Below are 26181 nucleotides of genomic sequence, written 5' to 3'. Positions count from 1 at the left end.
ATATTAAATTAGAACTTGCTGGGTACAGAAGTATGGAGAGAATTAACCTGCCAAACTTGCACTGACAGGCTGCTTGCTCCTGAGAGTATTAACTGTAAACTGCTACTTTCTCAAGAAACCTCATTTAAGTTACCACAAGTAGAGCAGCTGGGAAAATAAATCTCTGCTTTAATGGTTGTGATTTTCTGTTAGTTTCCGTTTTTAGCAGATAGCTTGAGAGAAGAAATTCCCCCAAGTGCATCACTTGATGTGCACACGACAGCAGATAAAAGAGCTGTCTCCTGCTTCTGCTTCTTCCTAACTTCAAGTATGCTCAGGAGCAGCCATAAAAAAAAAGAAGAAAAAGAAAATCTACAAGACATATGTGAAAATGTATACATACACGTGACTAGATATGGACCCTGCTACATGACTCAGCTACTGTGATATCTGGGCGTGACTACAACTACTTTGTAACTCTCTCTGTCAGGGGATGGAGGCAGTGACGGTGAGGAGAACACAGTAGCACTTGGTTCTTGGAAGCAAACAAGTTTTAATACTTGTGTGCATCCTCTCCTCACAGCAGTCTGCAAGAACAAATAAGTAGCTGAAAAATCACAGCTCCTTGGGAACTGCCAAAGCACGTAGGAGATCTAGGAAACTACCTTCCATTCAGGAGCTAGTTGAATCCACAAACTTCATCAGATTCCAAAAATGAATGTATACTAGTATGGATATCAGATCAGTTAGGGAAGAGCTGTGAAGCCGAATGTTTCACACATTTAAATGTGAACTGGTTATTATTGCTGAGAGAAGGATGAATTAATAGCCCGTACAAAATCTTTCAGAGAAAAAAATAAGAATTTAGTAGTATTTTGTAACTCCAGCGACGTCTCTTATTTATATTAATTCTTTTAATTTTTTTTTAAAGAATCTTACTAAGTTCTTGGATTCAATTGCACTCTTATTACACATTTCATCTTGCTCCCTTCTTTTTGGTTCTAAGATGTGTCCCTTTGTTTTAGCAACTGTGGGGATCAGAAGTTCAACATCATTCTTTTAAATGCTTCACCTTTAGCATTAAGTATCTTAAATAATATGCACATTTAGGGCATACTGAGGTATAAAAGATAAGGATCACCAAGCCTGCAGAAACAGAAAAAAGGTATGCATGCTACGGTGAATAATATTAAAACTGAATGAAAAGTATTAATCAGTGGTCAAGACAAACTGAAATTAAAAACTTCTGAACAAGGTGGAAATTATGAAGCTGCACTAGCACGACACAGGACAGTTATGTTCAACTATATCTCACGTATTTAGCCCATGTGATGTCTGGGAATGTCTTACAGGGTTAAGTGGAAAACTTCCATGCTTAAATGTTATAAGATTGCATATTACAATGTTTCTCGGGCAAGAAAGTGCTTCTGTGACCCTGGACACTTCTGTATTCTGCAATAACAGAGGTCACTGAAAAATTAAAGATGCTAGAAGTGCTGTAAGGGCAAAGGAAGCAGGCTAGCTAGCTAGGCTGGCTGACAGGCAGTGGGCTGTGAAGAATCAGCATGGCTGGGCTGAGGCTCAATCGTCTGAGAGAAATAGGTACAAATACTGCTTTGGGGCCAGTAAATGCAATGTGTGAAGGGGGTACTAACAGCAACAGAAAAATAAACCAAGTAGTTCTAACAGTTGCTTCACCAAATCAGAGAAGGCAACTGAAAGACTCAAGTCCTAGGCAAAGCGCATATGACGTCCCATCTTACCTATCTTCCCTCTTTCCTGGTTTTCTCTCCCTTGCTTTGCTAAGCCATTCTGAGTCAGCATTTGCAAGCAAGCAGAAATAACTCTGGGAGTAATGAAAGCAGTTTAGTGTCACTTTCTCAAGGCTCTACTCAGGGCCTGAAGAGATGTTAATTAAAGACCAGTGAACTGAGACCCTTATTGCCACAAATGCTGGTTAGTGGGCTACACAGACATTAATCATGTTTTAAATACTCTTCTCTGTTTCCTAAAATAGGCAAACTTTAAAAAAGTTTTACTTCACTGTGGAAATTTTCCAAGGTCTTAATCATTGTCTCTCTTAATTTTCTGCAGTTCTGAATAACCTCTGTCAGACAGTCATCATTCTTCACAGAGGAAATGCAAGATAAATAATATTGCATGCAATGGAAGCAGATGTCTGCAGTAAGATTGCCTTTTTCACTGAGCTTTTAAAAACAAAAATATCTTTTTTTTTTTTATAGTCAGTGGTTTTGATTAGACAACTTGCAACTTCTTTTGTTATAGCTTTGCTCATATTAACAAATACCAAAGCAAATGCAAGTATCATTTTTACTGAAAAACAAACAAACAAAAAGAGAAAATGGAAACATCGGCCCTGAATGGCATACTCCATGAATTGTACAAGGAGTAGACATGGATGAGATTTAATACTACACTGAAAACTATTGTAGTAGAAAAGGCTGAACAGTTTCTGTATTAGTTTCAGAATATTTTATAAAAGTCATTAGCAAAATAGTCATCACTTCTCTCCTTGCTCCAAGTGGGATTTTCCATAACACATTATTCTATAGTTTACTACGGCAGCTGTCTGAAGTAAGAAAAATCATGCTATGCTATTAAGCAGCAAGAATGAACCTGTCAGCAAATCAGCAAGAAGTGTAATAAAAGGTCACCTTCTGTTGATGAAGGCTCAGATCATCTTCTCTTAACAGCATATTTTGTACATTGATTCCCAGAGGAAAGCCTAAAATCAGACCGATTTATTCCATAAACGGTTCCAAAAAATTTGAATTTTAAGGTAACCTCAAAGCATTGTATACTAAATGACAACTGTCAACACAGACCTCATTGCCTATTATTTTAGTGTTTCAATTTGAATACTCTCTTGCACCTGTCTATACAAATCAAGATGTCTCTTTTTTAGCTCATCAAGAGTACAGATTAGGTGTTGTCCCATCTATTTCTGTAGTTCCTATGGAGTGGACAAAGAAAGCTCTCATGAAGCTGAACTGCTATGAAGTCTGCCTTGTAGCCCTGAGGAAGCAGGTTAGCTGACATTGGTACAGGCTCAGAAACCTGTTCAGCTGTGATTCTTGGTCTTGTACATTAGAGTTTAAGCAGTATTCCTCTTATACTCTTTCTGTTTTTTATGTTTCATCTTTTAGGGCATACAACCATGACTAAAAAGCTAAGGAACACTGATTAAATTTTCTAATTTAATCTCACCATGCCATTAGCAGTTTCCCGATTTTATGTTTTCTTTTGCTCCAGCAACTTTTCTCTATTATCGAACACCAGTTGTATACTACTTAATTGCTTCAATATTATTGAATTAAAAAAGAAACAAACAACAACACCAACAAAACAGAAAGTTTCCCTTTGACATACATATGCATGCACTTTTATACATAAAAATACATTGCATAATAAAGATAAATAAATCTTGAGAGTACTGAAACGAAACTATGCCAGTATTCTGAAGTACTATTCCTTTGATGTATTTCTCACACAGGTCATCATATTTATCAAAAGATTGTAGAAAATCATGAGTTCTCCAAAAATCTAATCTCCTGTGTGGAAAATATAACTGTATGCATGAGATAAAGGACTTCTAGGAAAAAGTAGATAAGCAGGACAAGTCAAAGAAAGTTGTTTTGAAAATGATTGCTTTGGTGCATTTTACATTAAGATTTCAGAAATTGTCTCTACATACATGAATCCAAAACGAGAACTCAAATAGAAGCGAGGTATCACTGAGATGAGATTTGTTTGGTAGATTCCCTATTTTTATACCAGATTTTAGAATATTTTCTTAAGAAATTAAACTTTAGAAAATAGTCGGTAATGGAAAAGAATTAGGAAGTAATTAATCAGCACTTCCATTGTTCAGCCATAACACGTTTGATCCAATTCTAGGAGTTTTAAGGCCAGATTTTCTTTATCCTTCCAAGGATGTTCATCAAAGCTGTGCTGTTGTTGTATGGGTGGGTGTTTTTCTTCTTTTCTAGCAGGTATTCCTTCGTGCAATTGAAAAAGTTCCAGGAATAACATTGTTATATTTTTATTTCATACCATTTCATTCTTTAAGCAACATTCAGTTTTTGTTGTTTCTCATGCCAACTGACTTATCTACACCATCCCTCTTTCCTCTTCACATCTGACTCATCCTGCCTAGGTCAATGGAGGATGCCAACACGAATCAATTAAAGAAAAAGGTAGAAATCCTTAACACAAGGATTATTCTACATTTTTATTCCTTTTTTTTTTTTTTTTTTTCCTCTTTCAAAAAGAAATGTTGTTTCTAATGCCAACATTAAGTTCCAGTTTCACAGAATCATAAAATGGCCTGGGTTGAAAAGGACCACAATGATCATCGAGTTTCAACTAGTGCAGGGTAACCAACCACCAGACCAGGCTTCCCAGAGCCACATACAGCCTGGCCTTGAATATCTCCAGGGATGGGGTACCCATCCCATCCTTGGGCAACCTGTTCCAGCACATCACCACCCTCTGAGTGACTTCATGATTTGTTCCATGAAAATAAGTTTTTGTGCTGGACATCCATATTCAGTTGCCTGGCTTCATTTTCATTTATCCAGGTAGGGCCTTAAGCTACTCACAACTTCACTTTCAGTAATGTCTGCAGAGAAGTTTTCTCCTGTACTGAAGGATGTGATTTGTGGCAAGACAGGCTCTGACTGCTGGCTCGGAACTGCTCACCACTTTAGGCATGAACTGGGCTGTCGGGTCAGTGCTACCAGCCCCAGAGCATCACCTGCAAATCAACCTGATAAAAGAAGCAAATCCATTTCTGTTGGGTGTCCTGCTGGTGCTCAGACTGGAGAGCCAATCAAGCAGTTTAAATGGGATGAGATGAATGTTGGATGAGAAAATTATAGAAAGGATAGGATGAAAGCACTCACAACTTTGGCATGCTGCCCTCACCTGCTGACTTCTTATCTGTCTTCATTTCCTCTTATTGCAAAAGAACTTATGCTTGAAATTGTGTTTCCCAATTTTGCAACTTCCAAAGCAAAATTTTCCATGAAACTCAACTCTTTATCTGTTCATGTACTAAAAAATTCTCCTACTTCTGTTTGTTTATTCTTTTTTTAAAGTAATACTCAGCTGTAGAAATGCTTCCTGAAGGCAAAATGTTAACTTTTCTTGCTAATTATATGTCATACAAAATAAACACACTTTTAGCTGTCTTGATATGTTGATTCCTTGGTAGCATCATTTACTGGGATGTTTTGAGTGAAAACAACAAATTTTCCAGACTAAAAATGAGACGTTTTGCCCCTTCCTCCTTTCTTATATTTTACAAGGACAAAAATTTCTATTTACAAGTGTGAGTGTTCTGTTGGTGTCAGGGCACTGTGGAGCTGCAGCATGAGGCAATGAGGTGAGACACAGATGATTCCAGCTGGCTCCCACTGGCCCCAGCACAGGGATGGGCCCAGCAGCAACTCTGGGGTATCTGGGGACCAGAGGACTAAAAGTAAAGCTACAAGACTTCCTAGGCCTATTGGATATGGCGTCTTCAATTAGTCTATATGAATATATAACAAATTAAAGATGAAGATCCTCAGCTACTTGCAGATACCTTGCAGCACCATGAATTCACATGCTGATAGTGACTAAGTTTCATATAACTCTAGAGGCTCAATGAGTTATTGCCTTCAGATTGTCTCTGTGAATATATCTGGTTTCCATGCTTTCACGTGTTAGAAGAAATAGCAACAGAATTAGATATTACTTGGTTGGGAGGCAATCTCTGCTTTCAAGCTCCAAGTCTGAACTTAAATTAGAGTTGGAGAGTACCTTTCCACCACCCACATGCACACAGTACTACAGCTAACACGTGTAGAAAGCAATCTGCACTGCAAACTGTGGGACATAGGGGGCCGAACAGCAGTTAGGAAGACTGCAGAGATGAGAATTGGTTTTTGGCTGGAGAACAGCCAGTTTGATGCCCTATGCTACATATTTTGCCAAGCATGTTATTCATCACTGAAATGCTCTTAAGACTTTTTTCAGGGAAAGCTCTAGGGTTGCTCACCCTCCTTGTTCTCCTCAGTAGCCATAACTTCAAGGGCTGCTCCGAAACTAATGCCTCCCATTTTACTATGTTGGCCGGCAATGTCAGAGGCAGGTGTTGGTGGTATGGCAGTAGAGGCTGAACTTTTCCACCAATATCCCATTACATTCTGTTGCTGTGTGACAGATGGAAGCAGAGGGGAAGTGCAACAAAATGGCATCTGACACAGAAGTGCATATGAAGAAAAGGCATGGAACTGCATTCCTCCATGCAGAAAAAATGGTACCCATTGACATTCATTGACATTTGCTGAGTGTTTTCGGAGACAAAATAGTGGATGTTAGCACAGTGAGGTGGTGGGTGGTGAGTTTCAGCAGTGTCAACATTAATGTGAAAAACAAACCACTTAGTGCAGATTTTTATGAGCGCAGCATGCAGGCTCTTATTCATTGCTGGTGAAAATGCATAGCTAATGGTGGTGATTATGTTGAAAAAGAGAATTTTGTAACCAAGAATTTGCTCTATCATATATTGTAATTGTGCTCTTTGTATCTCTTGTAATTTCTATGGAAATAAATAGGAAGCATTACTTTCAGAGAACAACTATTTGCTACTGGTGCCTGTGACACCACCTCAAGAAAGGCAGGATGTAGGCAGTGAAATAGCACATATTTCTACTAGGAGACTGCAAGATGCTTGAATGCTGTAGTGCAAGAAAAATAAATGGAGTCAACGGGCCTCTCTATATAACATCTTGCCAGAACAATTGAAGGACTGATTGTAGAACTGATAGAAAATGTATTTATATTCTTTACACTGATTTCCACCGGCACGTAAAGATAAGAAGTGTGTTTCACTAATGAAGCTTTCAATGAAATTGCAAAGCTATTTTTTATGTTTTTGCTGAAGTTGAATGAGTTTACTGGAGGTTCAAAATGCTTCCAGGATGAGAGGCAAGGAGCAGGGAACAGATTACCAACCCATGCAATGAAAAATACTTCATTTTTTCAACCACATGACTATTTTTCTTTCATCCTGTTAAACTCATTGAATTCTAACACTGATGGTGGTGTGTTCATTTATACAATAGTATTTATAAGTGCTTTTATGATGACCAATTTAACTACTTCTGCTCTAACAATAATTAGCAACATTTGATTCCATTCCTCCCACATTTATGAAATGATGATATTCTTTAAATTCCTGAAAAATGAAAAACTGCATTTTTCTTAAATTATACCTATGAAATGCCCATGTGACTAAATGACAAGAAGTGAGAACATGTAATATTAAAAAATGTAGGAGAAAAGAAGAAAAAAAAAAAACAGATTTAAGTTATATAATCATTAATTTATCATACAGATTAATGCATATGAAAACCACTGGTATTATTCTTGGACTCTTTACAACTATAACCTAAGCAGATTTGCCACCATGTAGGTAAGCTCTAACAGCATCTAATTAGCTCAATGTATTTCCCAAAAAAACAAACAAACATTTAACCATACTTGTCTCATGACCTCAACAGAATTGTATTCTTGTCTGTTCTCATGACTGGAATATGTTCCTTCTTATTTCTTGAAGCAAATGGAATATTTTTTTCAGGTAATGACCACTATTCAGTGAGATTCCATGCAGTGTTGCAGCATTTTCAAATCACGTATGATCAATTTTCTAGACTAGTTCTTGGAGAACTTCCAAGGCCCAAAAATCTGAAGAATTTCATCATGCAAGAGGAAAGATGGATTTGGAGTGAGGAGAACTTGGAAGCCAAATGCCTTATCTCTTTTGAGACTTCCTTATGTAAAAATAATAAGAGTTAAGTTGGAGAAAAGGCAAAGCAAAAGCCCACGTGCCACTTCCATCACAACATATTTCTAAATTACCCTCCCTTCTTAGAAACACAGAAACTGTTCTCTGGGAGCACATTTCCTTTAATTTCTTCTCTTTTGCTTGTTATTGGCAAAAAACGTTTTTTATCTTGATGTTTCTAAAGAATATCTAGGAAGTACTCTGAAGAATCTCTCTAACCCCAAGATGGTAGGCACTCAGTGTCCCACTGTTTGTTCCTTTAACCTTTTGTAAAAAGAAAATATAGAGAACATCTTAACACTTAATTTACCTGGTTATCTTAATCTCCGTCCTAGAAGGAAGAAGGGATCATTTATGGTATAGAAAAATATTTGTTTTTAAAAAAATTTCTCCACAAGTGAGAAGGGAGAGCTATTCCCTGGATATTGTGTATTTAAAAAAAAAGGAAAAAAATGGAAAAAAAAAAGAAAAAAAGACATAAAAATAAGCAGAATTGTATTCACAACTACTATTTACCAAATTATGCCAAGAATGTTAAAAAAAAAAAATGTAACCAGGATCACCCTCTCCCCTCCCCTCCTGCCTCCCATCACCAACATACATTCACAGCATTAAATGAAATCTGCTCATTTTTCAATCTGAAACATCAGAGTCTGGCAGTAGCAAACCACCGTAACCATGCACACTAGTCTGGAGGGCAATGACAGAAAACAGAAAGCCTTTTTGCTTCCAGCATACCAACAGTTCATCATACTTTCAACAGCGCAACAAACAAATAAGTTTAATTTCACAGAATTGCTACTGAGGGCATAGTGGAAGTGGCTTATAGTCCCTGAACACACACACGACTATATTTATAGTTATAGCTAAGGTTACACAAGCAGTTCCATTCTAATAAGTTATCTTCTGATGCTTTATCATATGACAAAAAGATAAACATAGTTCTAGATTTCAAAGTTCTGAGCAAATGAGAAACCTCCCTTACCATGCACAAGCACCATAGTCAAAAAGAAGGGTTTGAAAAACCACACTCATCTCTGTTCCCTATCCCTCTTGGATCACAATGGCAGATGGCAATGAATGAGGTTCAGGAAGGATAACAACACAGACCATCTAACCATTCTTCCTGGACAGAAACATTCCCACTCCGTTCTATCACAATTAAGCTGCTCCTGCTTTCCGAACTAGATGGAGTATCCCTCTATCACAGCAGTTAACTGAGTAATGTAGAGTTTAGCAAAGCTGTGAATGAGGATTCCAGGGAAAAAAAAAAAAAAAAAGATAATTTGTTATAACTCAAAGCTTTTCACCTAAAAAAACTTTATCTACAGACTGTTTAGTAACCCACTAGCTTTCACTGAAGACATGGGAGCATTCATCTTTAATAACCCAGTCAACACTGTAAATAATCAAGTTGCAGCAAACACCAAGTATCATTCCATGAGACAGTAAGTCCCCCATGTATTAGAGCTTATAACTAGGATTCAAAGAAGGAAATACTTTAGGTATCAGCAGTTTTCAGATTCATTTCTGCCCATGATAACTTTTTGTTGAAGGCAATTTAGCTAACCCTCATGAGCAGATGAAAGGATTTGCCTCACTAATCTCTTCTTCACTTATCAAGCTGTTAGTCTCCATGTAGATTGTGTGCATCTGATCTTTTATCTACAAAGAATAAGAATATAAATATACTCACATTCATATATATAATTATACATATATATGTATTTATTAATTGGACACCCCACAAGAAGCTCTAGCTGCTGTAGAGGGAGACCTTGACGCTTTGTGCTTAATCAAGCATTTACTAAATTGCATATAACATATTCGTTTCTTATCCTGCACTGTTTTTCTTTGGTACTGCACTGTAGTCGATGGGCAATACTTATGTATGTGCTAGAGATGAGATCCAGTTACCTCTGAAGACTCTAATGATTAAGCAGATTAAAAACAGTGTGACCAATTCAATCTTCATGGATGCACATCTGAACTTCACTAATACCTGATAAAACTCACAGTGTATTCCTCTTACTTACAGAGCAACTCTGTAGTAACACAAACATATATATAGCTTCAAACTTTCTTTAAAATAAAAATTCCAACTAAGAAATAAGACCCATTTTGCTGACAGAATCAGAAGATTAGCCATAAAACTGAGGCATTAACAGGAGGATCAATCCTGATATGTGTTTTTGACATAAAATATTGCTTGGTGCTGCTTCATGGGAAATAATAAATTCACTGAGGTGCTACATTAATCAGGCCTTCCATGACAGCCTTAATATATATCTTCTTAAATGAAACTCATTGCTTTTACAGGCACATAATACCATTCCTCTGTCAGCTTTTAAAGCCGGTCTGAAAGCTCTACAGGAGATGTAGATGTCACAGGCAAACTTCTCATTGAATATTCATTGTGCCGCCTGCAGTATTTTGAAACTAACATCCACTTTAAGTGAAGGGAGAGAGATTGCAGGATACTGCCCTTCTCAAAAGGACTTAGTTTAAGAAAATAATGATCTGAATAGAAGAAGGTTTAATCTGGTATTGACTTTAAATGTAGTTTCATGGGGGGGGGGGAGGGGGGAGGAAGACTGGTCATCTTGTGTTTTCATTTTAGCAGAAAACTAAAAATGTGTGTGACAAATTTACATATTTGTTATTTACATATTTACTGTAAGTGAAGGGACACGGTGTGGGGCTCAGGAGAAAATAAGAAAACAAATTTCCCATGCATAAAGACTAGCCAAGTAAGGCAATTCTAGGTTATAGACCTGGATTTACCGGTCATACACTCTTCCTCTAAAGGAGAAATTTTCTTATCTGATACATCAGTCCCACCTCCTAGCATAAAATATCAAAATTAAGATGAAATATAAATATTTTAATTTCATCATTAAGTGATAGTTTCAACAACTGTCACTCAGTATTCAGTCAAAAAATTGATGCAAAGATTACTGATGCATTCATTTAATTCCAAATGTGTTCCTTTAATATGGGAATACATTCAGATAGCATCTTCAAATTACTGAAAATATTGTTCAGTACTTCAAGAATGGTTACAGGCAAAGCCAAAGAAAGGAAAGAAAGAAAGGCAGGGAAAGAAGATAAAGATCGGAACAAAAAGCCACATAATGTTGTACTGAAGGTACTCTATTAGAGAGGACTGCAGTATGAGTACTACAGGCAAAGGACATGGTGCTGTTATAGACAGGTAAAGGGTAAGAGCTTTATAACCTAGCTATAAGCACTTTTTCACAACTTAAAGCCCGATTTCTTACAGTAACTAAGACTGAGTTCCCAACCCTCCTCTGGGTTGGGAACACCATTTGAGGAGTGTGAGAAATCAGCCTTATCACTGTCAATGAAATAATTACTGGCACAAACTCCTAGCCATCATCCAGAGCACATATGTAGAAAGCCAATAGCGAAAAAGTCTGAATCATCAGCTGCTGTGAATAAAGGCAGATCAGCTGCTTATGAATGCTGAAGAAAATAAAACTCACTGACATTTTTGAATGAAACTGGTAGATGCCTACTTTTTCAGCTTATTTATTCACACCTGTGCTGAATAATGAATTAATTTTAATATTTTTTTTAACAATCATCCTACTCAAGAAAGTATTTCTCTAAGGAAAAAAATAACTCATCTTTAAGTAAAAATAAACTAGGAAACTGTCTTTAATATCTGGATACTAAGAATTAAAAGAAATTAAGTTTTCAAGGTAAACACTGAATGTTTTACATTCACTGGCCATACACTTCTACCTCAAAGACACCTGTGGAAAGCCCTGTGCTCATTTGCTTCTTCTACCAAATATCTAGGCTTCTTGCCAGATATTCTTCAGAAAATATTCTGTGAAGCTGTGCAGAGGAGTTAGGTATGCACAGCCCGTGAGAGGCTTAAAAGCAGTGTGCTCCTATCACCACTGCTATATTTATCATTACTTCAGCAACTGATTATGTTGTAAGGCAGCTTTCACAGTATGAGATCAGCACCAGAGAAGTGTCCTCGTACATTATGGTGTTTCACACAGGAAGGAGGTAGAGAATGCTGCGTTCTCACTTCCTGTGCTGCAGAGTAGGTGCTTAATCCCAGCTCCCACCCCAGAAGATCAGCAAAGTCTCTCCACAGCCCTGCAGACAATGCTAGAGAAAAGTGTGGGGCTTGAAGAGAAATATGTTAGGTATAAGAAATTTCTATTATAAAAGCAAAACTAAAAAAAAATTCCAAATTTGATGTCTCTTACTGATGTATGTTACAAGGCAATCTGACAGTCCTTGTTGGCTATGAACTTTCCTGCAGAGCAGTATCACAGCATGGGAGACAAAGCGCAGCTGGGGAAACAAAGAACAAAGGCAAGTGATACCTGAAGTTCATTTTTCATCAAAACATGAATTTTCTGACAAAAAAAACACATATTTTATTTAGGAATAAAACTTATTTTCAATTAAAAACTTCCTACTTAAGACATTTTTAATTAAGAATTAAAATTGCTTTATTACATGCTCCTGAAAAGTATGCACAAATTCAAAAAGCCAATTACTTGAACATAATCTCTTGGTGATTTCTCTTTGTTGCCTTAATATGCAAGATAACCTCAAGACACACAGTCATAGATCCTGATGCCTTTCTCAGGGTCACTTAGATCCTAGCTAATAACAGGCTGAAAGAGTAGCTAGCATAAGGTATTCTTACAAAAGCCCTCAGCACCCATTGATTAAGGAGCACCTCTCCTATGAAGAAAGGTTGAGGGAACTGGGCTTGTTTACCTTGGAAAAGAGAAGGCTCCAGGGAGACCTCACTGTGGCCTTTCAATACTTGAAGGGAGCACATAAACAGGAGTGGGAACGGCTGTTTACAAGGGTGGATAGTGATAGGACAAGGGGGAATGGTTTTAAACAGAGACAGGGAAGATTTAGGTTAGATATTAAGAGGAAGTATTTCACACAGAGGGTGGTGACATACTGGAACAGTTGCCCAAGGAGGTTGTGGATGCCCCATCCCTGGAGGCATTCAAGGCTAGGTTGCATGTGGCTCTAGGCAGCCTGGTCTATTGGTTGGTGACCCTGCACATTGCAGGGGAGTAGAAACTTGATGATCATTGTGGTCTTTTTCAACCCAGGCCATTCTACGGAGTAGATTTCAGCTTGGAGTCCATGGAGATTAATTCGGAACTTTCCTTCCCAGGAAACTGGGATTGAACCTGGAGATATCAGTGTTCAGAGAAAGCATATGCTTCTTTGTGGGCAACACTTTGAAACTCTCAAATTCTTTGAGAGCAAACCTGATCTTGTGTCCATTTCTCCTAGCCTATTCTAATCACAGCAGTTGTCATTTCCCTGAAATAGAGAATCCCTAGCCTTTTCATTTGATGACCTCTGTGCAAAAGCAAGTGTCAGGCAGAGGGAAACAGACATCTGCAATTTTTCTGCATTAGAGTCCAGCACAATGTCAGAGAGAAGAGGAAGCTGGGGTGACAGAATACTTAAAGGCAGGAGGTTCCAACATGTTGCACTCTGGAGCATGCTTGACTCTGGGAACCGAATTCACAATACCAACACTTAGGAGAACTCTCTCTAAATTTAGAATCTTTTAAACAATTCCATCAACCTGCAAACACATCTCCAGAGTGAGCTTCCCTTTTCATTCTGGCAGTTCTCATTTTCTCCTCATATCTTTGAGAATTTACTTCACTTCGCATCACTAGATCCTTCTTTGTCTCAGCACAGCTGAAAGAAGTCTTAATAAAGATTGCTAAAAATATCTTGCAGATTGTTTAAGGACCAATGAAATGTACTTCCTCTGGTAATTTGTTTTGGCAGCTACATGACTGCCATACACTGAAGCCAGCTCCCAGATGTGTGGAAAATGAAGAGGGAAAGAGTAGATGCAAATGTGATTTTAGCCTATGTTTAGGATTTCCAAATCCAGAGGTTAGTTTGTCATCTCTGGTTCCCTCTGTGAAGAACAGCACTCTCAAGAGAGGCTGCTTTACATTATACCTGAAACAACAGACCCAAGTTTATAATGAGCACTCTGGAGTTCTGCAACACATCTTCAATGACTGTGTATTAACTGAAATCTACCCATAAGAAAGGTGAGCCTAACAAAAATCATTTTTTGCTGGAATTTCCAGAGATTATCCATCAAACTAAAAAGAAAAAGTTCATTTTTATGTTGGCCGATTTCTAAGCAAAATTGATTCTAAGACAAATATTGAAATGAAGCAATTAAAAATATCATATACTCCTCAGAGAACAATGTACTGCTTTTAGTCTAAATTTATTTACCTTCTATTGCAAAATATGAGGAACAGCATAATGAAATATATGTATTTTTTTTAAATTGTTTCCAAAATTTGAAATATATCAAGGTAAAAAGAATTTTTGAAGTACACAAAAATTTCATTGTTAACTTCAACATGGCAAGATTTTCCTATTAAAAATGTGCCAGAATAGCAATATACACACTATAACTGTTTGGCCAAGGAGAAAAAAACACCCTTAGAGCCCATCCCGAATACTGATAAGCAGCAAGTCGTTTTCTCCCATACTCTATATCCCCAAGATAACAGTGTATTTAGATTCATGGGGGGGGGAGGGGGGGGGGGAACAGGTGCCTTGAGCCACCCAAAAAATAGTTCAAAAACTCTACTTTTGACTTGGATCATCTGTGTTGGACCTCTGTCTCCAGGACTTCACTAATTTCAGCCTCCAGATCCTACAGTCAAAAGTATTTGGGCTACATTTGAGAATATACACTCCCATTCATCACAGAATGACTATACAGCACTGATGTCATCATGTCATTCTATAGGTATGCTGGCCTACACAGAAGGCAACAGTAATTGCACACATCTAGGGATAAGATTGTCTACTACAGTACTATAGATCACTACTAACTGAACTTCAGACTTCATCAAAACACATTAAAATCAGTATTTTATCCAGTTTTTAAAGGAACACAATGTAGTGCATTAATGACTGAAGTGTCCGTTATGCATGGTGTTAATCATTCACAGTTTTTTATCCTCTTATCTCTTCTTCTTGTCCCACAGTTCAACAACCAAGCTTCTTTGTTATACACTAACAGCCCAGTTTTGAAAATTTTGAGTGTAGTCTTTCTTACTGAGCATCCACTTAGTAGATGTTGCCAACACAGTATTGCTTTAATATATCACTTTTCAACAAAACAATTTTATTTGCCCTCTTCTAGGCTCCAATCATTATTAATGCTATGCATTCAGTTCCTGAAGTATGCATTCAGTGTTACATCCCAAATTTGGAGCTTTCTGATCAGCACTTCTTCATTTCAAGGCACTTTTGCCACAGCAGTCCAACAGCCGCTCAGAAACAGTTTATTTCAACTGATTTAAGCTCACCTGCCTAATTTGCTCATTTTCTCTTCATCCCAGGACTCAGTCAGTTAAGTTGGTATGCAAATATGACCCGTAATTAGACACATGTGCCTTGCTGCTCTCTAAATCACTGTAGCATCACAGATGAGACTGCCTGATCTCTTCCTTGTCACACCTGGCTATCTGAAATACCACTTTAAATATCTAGCTCAGGTTTTATTCTAATACTTCTGCTTTTCTTTTTCAGACTTGAAAGTACCAAAATTGTCATTATTTCATGCTTTGTAAATCTTTAGAAAATTCTGAAGAAATTGAGAAGTATTATTTCAAATTACTTAAAATTCGGATTCACTCGGTATTTAAAAACTCATTAAAAGATGATTTACACTAAACCATGGCCTTTGCTTACCACACATTCCTAACAATTACTTTGGAATCTGTAATGAAAACAGACTGGCTTCCCATTAACTATGCTGACTCGTTATTCAATGACCTCAAAAATAAATTATATTAGCATAAATAAACAATCCTCTTCTTCTCATCACATATTCTGTAGTTTTCTACTTCATTTCATTAGTGTTTATGCAAAGAAGACCATGAAGAACAAACTCTTCCTTCAATATTTATATATTTCTGTTCTGGCTTCCCCCAGACACACCTTATGCTACAGCATATTATTTTAAATGTTGCAATTTTTTCCTAACACAGAACTCAGAAGTGGTGAACATCTGCAGACATTGTAAAGAAATTTTTACATGAAACAGTCACAGCAGATTAAAGCAGCATAAGTGTAAATATGTTAAAGTAAAATTCTCTACAAAGGAATGCTTTTTGTAGCTTTCCTGCTCCCTAATGGCTGCACTTCCACTCTTTCATTACCATTCTTAAAACTTTTCTTCAGACTTCTACATGTTTGATTACTTTGGTATATCCAAGCTCTTAACTGGACTGAATCTAAATTGTTCTCAAAGTTTGTGGATAAAGACAAAGGAACTACTTTGAAGATGAATACAAAGGGAACAGAAGAGAATGTGTGCTTAAGATAGATTTTATCCTCCCTGTTCCCCAAAACATGTTTTTATATTTCAGCCCTTCACACCAAGTCAAATGATTGTCTTTGTCAACAGAATCATCTCATATCTATGAAAAATATTAATACAGTAAAACACACTAGAAACAGTTCTCTGTAGAACTGGAATTATGCAGTGAAGTTATTTGTACATCTTTTTTCTATGCAAGCTAAATTATTTCATGTCATATATACAGGTACCAACAACCCATTTTCCTAAAAAAACTATAATTTACTCCTCTGATTTCTTCTCTTGTTTTCAGATGACAAATCAGATGGATAATTAACTAAGAAAAGGGGAGAGCTTCCTAGTGCACATTGCTGGCCTACAACCACGCAGCAGCTCTTGCTTATATCGCATCATTCAGCATGAAAAAATCTGGGGCAGGATTCACTTCCCTGAGTTTCAGATTTTTAACAGTACAGACATCTCCACTTAAGCTAGTCACCTACATTCAATTTAGAGAAAGGAAAAGTATAACCTCTGGGCACAATTTATCTAACTCTAAATAAATGGCTGAAACAGGTCAGATGAATCACGTTCTATTTTTCCCAACTGACTGTAAAAATAGTTTATGATAACTTGTATGACAAAGTCTTTTTATCAAAGACATACAAAACAAGGACAAATCCATTTTATTACCACTTTTAACAAAAACCATGGAAACGCATCTGATAACACTCCATCATTATGCAATCAAAAGGAAAGCAATAATATTGCACCAAAACCACCTGAAAATACAAAAATGGTACTACAATCAAATGGTTTGAGTTCTGCCAATCTTTACTTACAGAGGATAACATTCAAGTTGTTTTTTTTTTTTTTTTTATTTACTGTAAGCTATGGAAGGCAAGAACAAGTTGCAGGTTTCCTTCCAGTGAACTGCCCAACTCTAAGATATAAGAACACAGCAAAGCATGCTATACAAAAGGCTATGTAATAACAAACCTTCTGTAATTTTCTGAGAGTTTTGGGATATATTTGGCTTTCCAATCCCTCAATATTTGTAAATATTAAGGTATACTTTCATGACAGTGTTTTGACTATACCATGCATTTAAGAAGACAGCCCTTTTTTTTTTTTTTTTTCCCCCCAACAACACTGAATTATTTATGGCACCATTAGCAATCTGCCATTTACCACTCATTTGTTTTTAAACAGATGAAGAAATCAAGCAACGGAATACTGCATGAATGTATGCATTGGGATAAAAGTTGTATATGATATAACTATGACATCAGAAGTAGCGACCTTGCGAGCTCTGAGATTTACATTTTTGAGGTACACTAGGCTAAGAAAAACTGGTAAGTTTTAGTCATTCATGTAATTCACTCAATAATTCTTTGAGTTTAGAGATTTTAATTACCATATATTACCTACAAATCTTACTCTCTTCATTCCTTAACAACTGCAGAATTTGTCAATTTCTACCTGAAATGCAGCAATGAATAAAAAGCTCAAAATATACAAATTACAAGAAAGTGCTAAATTCTAATTAAGCGCAACCATCAAATCTAAATAAATTTATACTCTAAAGGAAGCTTTATATGCTGCTACTCTTAAGAAATCTACTGAAAAATTTACTAAAATATACTAAATATGCAAGACTTGTATTTTTTTTTATCAGAATTATATGCTAAACAGAGATAAAATGTATTAAATAAAGATGTGAAAAAATTATGTGAGAAAGTAAAGACAAAAAAGATCTTTCCATTCCCTCCCCATTTGGTTATACTTAAAAAAACAAAACAAGACAAACAACAAACAAAAAAAAACACAGAAAAGATAGTTATGCATCTCTTTTCAGATTTTATTTACATCTCTTCAGATCCTATCAATGCAGCTATGTTTGTCTTATCCCAGCCATGAGTCAATAAAACAACATATCCAAACATTTTGTTCTGGCTTACACTAAGTTATCATACTCCAAGTTAAATACCTTGGACACAAAATGACAAGTTGCATACAAGAAATAGAAATTCGTAGCAATGGAATCAAGACAAAATCACAGCTTGATCTATACCCCTTGCTAAAGGGGGCAAATCCAGCTCACCTCATATCTAAAGACAAACATAAGCAAAGGCTTAGGACATTTTGTGAATAAGACTGGACAGACAGATTTAACCAGCTTTAATAAGCTAAGTTAAACATCAACAAAATAACAAAGGAACTGTAAACGCTATGATACAACTGGTTTTTCTATGTTACCATTATGTTTAGACACAATAAAACAGTTGTTTGATGACTTAATTCTGGAAAAGGATTATTTATGCCCATTTTTCCATTGACTCTGGTAAGTCCATTCAGTTGAGCTAAACATAATATAGGGGTTCTGTTTTACATTCAATATTCTTGATCTCATGCTCTAATAACGTTGCTGATTTATTTCCTCCATTAACTAATCCTTCTGACTTTCTGTAATCGTTAAATTGTAAGTTGCTTTCTGGAAGAGACGGAAGTGAAGCTATGTTGCTGAAAGGAGTAGGGAAAAAGCCTAGTCATTATACCTGTATTTGACTTTATTTAGCAGTTTACCACAGGTAATTTCTTTTCAAATGAAGAATTATGATTTTAAACAGCTGTAGTTTCACAGACAAACAAATTTATCAGACATAAAGTCTTTGTTAGCTTGTTTAAAAGAGATTAATGAGCCTGTTCCTGTTTGTCCCCAGTCACATCCTTCTCATTTGAGGATGCTTCTTTGTGGTGTTCTAATGAGGTAGTAATAAAAGAGTCTCTCTTAAATTCTGATGACTTTACATATACTTTTCATAATTATATACCCTAATAATTTAGTAATAACAATAAAGTTCATGATGCACTACATACCAGCACTTCAGATTTCAGAATGGAAAGTAATTACTAAGCCATTAACAACACTTGGTTTCTGTACAAACACATTTCATCTTTAAACTCTAATGTTAACATTTGAGAATTTCTTTCCTGCAAGTAATTTACCAGAAATTAAGTCTCCTTGGCTGTCCCTCCAGTTTCTGAATTACAAATACTTACAGTTCCATATGTTCTACTCTGGAAAGAGCTTCCAGTGTTTCCAGGACATGCTGTGGTTCATGTGAAACCTTTCAAGCCTGTAACCAAGATAATTAAATTCTTGAACTGGCTTCTTTCATGCCTCTCTGAAGTCACACCCCTGACCAAAAGAGAGATCCTCATCTCTGAAGTAGTGTTTAAAAATTATATTTATTTCTAATAAGTGGTAAGATCTGAAACATCCTAACTGAAGATCTTTCAGCAGGAAAGAGCAACCCCATGATACACTAAATAGAAGTTGCGGGAACATATAGGAAGACCTTGAAAAGGACATAGTTTTTCAACTTTGTTTGCACTTAAAGGTTCAATTCAAGGATCAGTGCATGAAGACAAAGAGTACATGAAAAAAAATCTGTTCTGCTGTATATATTTATAACTTTCTTGCATTTCTCTATAGGTAACCCTAATATCACATTCTATCCCATATCTCCCCTCATCTTCCTAAAAATAAAAAATAAACAAACCAACAAACAAAACACAGTAGTAAGGCAACATCAGAAATGAAATAAAAACTTTTTTTTCTCTCTCTGATACTCTATCTTCTAGATTATTTTTAGGACAGAGCATTTAGCTGAATGCATGTTAAAATTAATAAATCAAAATTATGCTTTGGATATTTATGCAATCCCTATGCTTCTTTGATAAAATCTAACAACTTTCAAATTTTTTGAAGTCCTACCTTTAAGAAAGAGGCTAGAGCTGTGTACCCCTACTAAAAGAGAATAATGAGAGGCAACAGAATTGTTCTTTTCCATCTTTCTTCTTCCTTTCCCTTTGAAAACAAAAGTCAGTTCTGATGGAACAGAACCTGTTGGCCATGCAATTAAAATATAATATTTAGCAGAACTAGTATTTTGCCCTACTATGGTTACAATTATGCCAGTCTTTTCCATTATGTGGAAACATGTGAGTGTGCCACTGTCAGAATCCATTGGCCTCCAGTGACCAAAGGAAGCATAACACTTGCTGTACAGAACAGCAAATTATACAGGAAGAATTTTTACATATATATATGTGTAAACTATGGGTTTTGTTTGTTTTTGTTGTGTTTTTGTTTTAATTTAGTCTGTTGCCTCATATCCCAGCCCAAAATAGTAAAGGTTCTCGATAAATTTTAGCACGTCTGTCTTCAAGTCCCATATCACTGAACATTAATAAACCACAATGAAGGTCAAATTCTGCAGAGCTGCTTTTAAAAAATTTATATTCACTTTTGCCTCTCTGTTTTTAATCTTTCCCTTTGGAATAAGAGATACAGCACTACTTGCTGAGAAGCCTTTAAGCGTTACACTGCCTTGACACAAGGCCTGTCTCTGAATGTTAACAAAGTTTCATCAAACTTGACCATATAAGAAGCAATTTAACTGCTAAAGAAAAAAAAATAAGTTTCTCATCCTTTTCAATGTAGTGAGTGTTCAGCTGAGGTCAAGAATGAGAGAAAGAGGCAAGGAGCTACAAGAAGAATAACTGAGGACTTGACTGTAGTAATGTGGAAATCCATGGAGCATAACATCCATTGCCATCAGTGCTAGTTTTGGCCATTCCCTCCCAAAATTGACTAAGTAAGTACAGAATGGAATAAAAGAACAGAGAAAGGTAACAGAATGGACAGATATAACAGTCTTTGTACTTAGGAATAATTCAACAGACTGCAATCCTTTAGCTTTGGGGGAAGGGGGAAAACTGTGAAGTCACTGAAAAGTTATCTGGAACATCATGGCAGATATAGGGAGAGCCAAATAATAGCAGCTATTCCTTATTTTTCACAGCGTAGAAGAGGAAACTCATAATACTGCCAGTCCGCAATTCAAAATCATCAGAAGGAATTACATTCTCCACACAAAATGTGATTAGACAGTAAAACTCACAAGAGACACAATGTACAAATGAATTTATAAAAGGATGAGATAAATTCATGACAGAGATATCAATTCAAACCACTGAATGCAGTGGTTCGATGGAGACTCTGGCTAATAAAGTCATTCATCTGCTCATTGCTCAAAACTGAAGAGGAAGGACTCCTCTGACTTATTCTGTTTAACAAGCTTTACTTAGCATCTGCTATGGAATATTGCTGGGAACAAGTCATTAGGCTAGACAGACAGTCATCAAGTTCACTGTGGCAATTCTGAGTTTAAGAGGAATAACTGTATTCACAAATGTTTCATTTACAAAACAACTCTGGAACAATTTCAAATAATGGCTTTTATATCCAAATAGTTACAAATGCATTATCTACACTACTTTTATTTAGTTAATAATTACCCATCAGGCCAAACCAATTTCAATACTTAGAACATATGACAAAGTCCAATACATATTGGACTCACAGCAGACATTAAAGAACTAATGTAAGAGAATTAACTGAACTATTTTAATCTTCTGGGAAATCACTGAGTGTACTGGTTTAAAAACCAGATAACAAAGTTCAAAATCATTTGATACCATGTGGTAATATCTACCATACCTCACACTCATAATTAGCCCCATAACTTTTAACAACTATAAGAATCAATAAAGAAAGAACTTGAACTCTTTTAGATCGCAGAATCTCAGAGAGTTACCGAGTTTACCTGCTTACAAAGTGAGATCTCATTTTCTCCTCAGGCCAATCAGAATTCAATTAAAAAAAAAAAAAAAAAAAAAAAGAATAGTGAAGCAAACAAATATACCAGGAGTGAACTGAATTAGATGAATTAGATGAGAGAGAGAGTGGTAATGACAGAGCTCATCTACAGGTGGTTTTCCCTTTATTTCTATAATGTCCACTGGCAGTTTTTCCTTAAATACTGAAAACCAACAGCAGAATCTGAAAATTATAAGTTTAAATTGGAGTCTTTTTTTTGCAAATATTACATGTGTTTAAAATTAACTTCTTTCTTATGTACAGTAAATTGATTGTTTAATGAATAACACGTAACATGAGCTGTGTTTGAAGCCAAGTATGAGCATTTACTCAAAGCATAGCTTATTTTGCCTAAAGGCTGCAGCTGAAGTTATGAAGTATCTTATTCATCTTACTAACTGAATGGATAGAGGCAGTTTCATTTGATATTCATTACCCATAGTACAATATAACCTTTCCACTGCCAGAGAGGATCATCTTTGAATTATATGATTAGGAAGGGAAAAAGTACTGTGCGATGCACCTTTGGCAGAGCAGAGAGGACTCTAACAAGCTAGAAAGACAGCTGATCCTGCCTGCTGAGATAAATGGATGCAAGATGGGATTGAGCTCAAGGGCTCAATTCTCAGCACAAAGATTTCCACTTTAGGATGAGGAGCAACATCTCAAGCAGCGAATATGGCTGTTTCCTTGGGAAGAACTGAGGGCTTAGCATTGCACGATTAAAGGACACCTGAAGAAATTTTATTTTCTTGATACTTGGTGGAATTACTTATTACTTTGTGGTTGCTTAAATGAAAGACTGTTTTCGTAACTCAGAAGACTCTCTGATCTTCTTCATATAGGATGGTTCTTTTCAAGTAGATTTACTTTATTGGACTGAAGTTACCAGTTCTTTGACTTTCACAGTAACAGGGAATGTGAATTGAGTTGACAGATTATCAAAAGTTCTACAATAACAACAACAAAAATCACTACTTAACTGTAGATGAATTCCTTAAACCATTCCTCCTTCAGAAATATGCTTAAGTGAGCAATCCAATTATATGGAACATGTTGTGTTGCCATAACTCCACACACAGCCTGCCAAAAATAATACTCTGCATCAGGCATGCAGCCTAGGACAGCTACTAATAACCCCTAGTTCCTGTACCCACACCACAATGACAGCGGATCTTCCTTGCTGAGTGCCTGACCTGGCTCCAGGCACATATTCATCACTCAGTAACAACCACACCATCTTCACTCAGTGTGGCCCAGGTGAACCAGAAGGTTGGACACCCATGTTATACATTCTTCTCCACCTTCTCAAAAAACATGTTGAATCACTAAAGGTAAGAGATAGTATGGTTTCAGTAACATTCAGCAAAACCCAAGAAAATTTCATTTTTATTTTTTCTCTCTAGTAATGCAGCTGTGACCTGCTGAAGACTCCACGTTGCTCAGCGCTCCTGATCATTTCGTCTTTCATGCTGAGCAGTACCCACAAGCCTGGAAAAGGGCTTATTCTGAATTCCCTGAAGGTCTCCAGTGGACAGATGTACCAAAACTTCCAGACTGCATAGCTACAGTGCAGTCTATTATATAAGTCTATATATGCAATCTATTATATAAGCCAGAATTTCACAAACTTACAAAATGGACTACAATGAAAGCAACTCATTATATAAGTGGAAGGAGTCTAAAGATTAGTCAGAAAATTTTAATGGCAACAAATAACATTTCATCTCTTGTTGTCCTTAACTTTCTCTGTTCCCTCAAAGAATTTCCAAATGCATCAACTGATCTAATAAATGAGACACAGTTCTGATTTAATGTAGAGGAAGACAGAATTTGCCCTAACCTGTAAACCAGTCACTATTCACTACACCACAGTTAAATTAAGTTTTCCTTGCTGTAGAATTAAAAACCTGAATAATGGCTGAACATCATGGAAATAGAAAAGGAACCATGTCATTACTGCCTCCTATTTTTTTTTTTTTTAATCTTATGCTGAAATTCACTTCATATGCCATCTAGGCTAATCAATCTTTCCCACATAAGAAAACAAAAATGTATGGTCTTTCAGAAAGTCACTCTTTTGAAAGACAGGCACTCTACCACACACAACAATTTAAACATGAAGTCTAGTGAGTAAATTGCTACCTGCTGCTCTCCTCCAAAGCTGCTTTGCTGACTACCCTTGAATCAACTACTCAGCACATAATTCACAGGTGTCTCTACCACAAATCTCTTGATTTCATACAATTCTCTTACTAAACTCTTCAAAGTAGCACCTTGTTCAAGATTATACATAAAACCTAGACCAGAGCTCAGTCAGGATGTATGTCACGAATAACACTGAAAATCTTAGCCATATGTTTTTCCTGCTTAATTCAGGTCTAAGGTAACTATGACCATCTTGTACAAGGTCTACGACTGGCCTTACAGAATCAGAGAATTGCAGGGGCTGCAAGGGACCTCAAGATATCATCAAGTCCACTTTCCTGCCAAAGTAGATTCCCTACTATCAGTTGCACATGTAGACATCTAGATGAGTCTCTCCATACAAGGAGACTCCACAGCTTCTCTGGGCAACGTGTTCCCATGCTCCATCATCCTAACTGTAAAGAAGTTCCTCTATATGTTTGCATGAAACTTCCTATGTTCAAGCTTTAGACCACTGCCCCTTGTCCTGTCACCACGCAACCCAAATGAGAGCTCTCTTGGTTATCATGGCGTAAGAATAATCCTTTATTGTGCTCAACATACATCTTATATATCCTCGACTAGCAAGCGGTAACCTCCCACTAGCAGTTCATTGGTTTAAGATTATACCAAGCAACAGCAATGACAATAGGTTTCTCAACCTCCCTAAATGTGACAAGATTAACTGCATATCACCAGAACAGTGTAAACAGAACATCCTGTTATTCTTCTACCACAGAGTTTGTTCTTAGTTCTAGTTTGCTGACTCCCAAGGTTTCATAGCTACAAGGCCTACCATGGAGTTTGTTGAGCCCCATGGTGACTCACCCACAGCTACATCTTCACCCACATCTTCCCCTTCTTTATTAATAAAAAAAGTACGGTTCATAGCATTTTGTATCATTTTCTGTATACACTGCAATAAGCATGGAACACAAATCAGAACACAAAGAAAAGCAATGAGACAAACTAACCTTGTTTTTAGCAAATTCTTTATCCATCCTGCAAGACCCCTAAAAAGAACCCCAAATATATTCCACCCATCGTCAACCTGCAGTTTTTTGACCCTGTTCTGTAAATCTTGAACACTCTTGTGTATTGATTCTGAATGATCTGATAAATTCATACAACACATACCATCAAAGTCTTGACACCCACGATCTTGACGCAAAAATAAAGGTAGAAAAGGTATCAATGGAAACGTTAATATAGCAGAGCTTTCCAAATTCTGGCAAGTGTGTAACATCTGTCTGCCAAATTTATAAGGAGGTCAATCCTCAGGGATTGATAGCTATGGAGGAGGCTGGTACTGTAGTTTGACAGTCTGGGCAGGATTGTGTAATTTGTCTGGCCTTGTCCATGGTTAGCTGAAAAGCATGCTGCAGTGCTTTTGCATTTTGGTGGTAAAAGTCATGAGATAAGTGTGCCTGGGCAAATTGATCAGGAACAACAACCACTCCCTCTAGTTTGTCTGCTGGTGCATTGCTTTGAGAAATACAGCCAGGCAGAGAAGAGTGAGAGCAAACATGCTGAATAAAGTAAGGTTGTGAGCGATGGTCCAAAAACCACTTTGTCTCACCCACAGTTACATCTTCACCAACATGTCCTATCACTGTACACAACCAAAAAGAGTCTGGCCTCATCCATCTACCTCCCATCTCCATTTACAGATCGTAGAATAACTGAATGTTAGAATCACCAAGATTAGAAAAGACCTACAAGATCATCCAGTCCAACTGTCCACCTATCAACAATATTTCACACTAAACCATGTCCCTCAGTACAACATCTAAATGTTTCTTGGGCACCTCCAGCGTCAGTGACTCCAGCACCTCCCTGGGCAGCCCATTCCAGTGCCTGACCACCCTTTCAGAGTAGTATTTCCTAATATCCAACCTCAATCTCCCATGGTGCAACTTGAAGCCATTCTCTCTAGTCCTATTGCTGGTTACATGGGAGAAGAGGCCAATCCCCAGCTCACCACAACCTCCCTTCAGGTAGTTGTAGAGAGCAATAAGGTCTCCCCTGAGCCTCCTCTTCTCCAGACTAAAC

At 36.8% G+C, this 26181-nt stretch overlaps 1 long non-coding RNA gene across 1 annotated transcript in view; it reads right to left on the bottom strand.

Moving 5' to 3' along the window:
- The window catches only part of LOC112530572, a 153212-nt gene that overhangs the window by 50291 nt on the left and 76740 nt on the right, over positions 1 to 26181 (bottom strand). The window lies entirely within an intron of this gene.

The sequence above is a fragment of the Gallus gallus genome, chromosome 1 (genome assembly GCF_016699485.2).
Source record: "Gallus gallus isolate bGalGal1 chromosome 1, bGalGal1.mat.broiler.GRCg7b, whole genome shotgun sequence".
NCBI classification, from domain to species: Eukaryota; Metazoa; Chordata; class Aves; order Galliformes; family Phasianidae; genus Gallus; species Gallus gallus.
The sequence above is the reverse complement of the archived record's forward strand: the minus strand, read 5'-3'. Positions and strand labels throughout refer to the sequence as shown.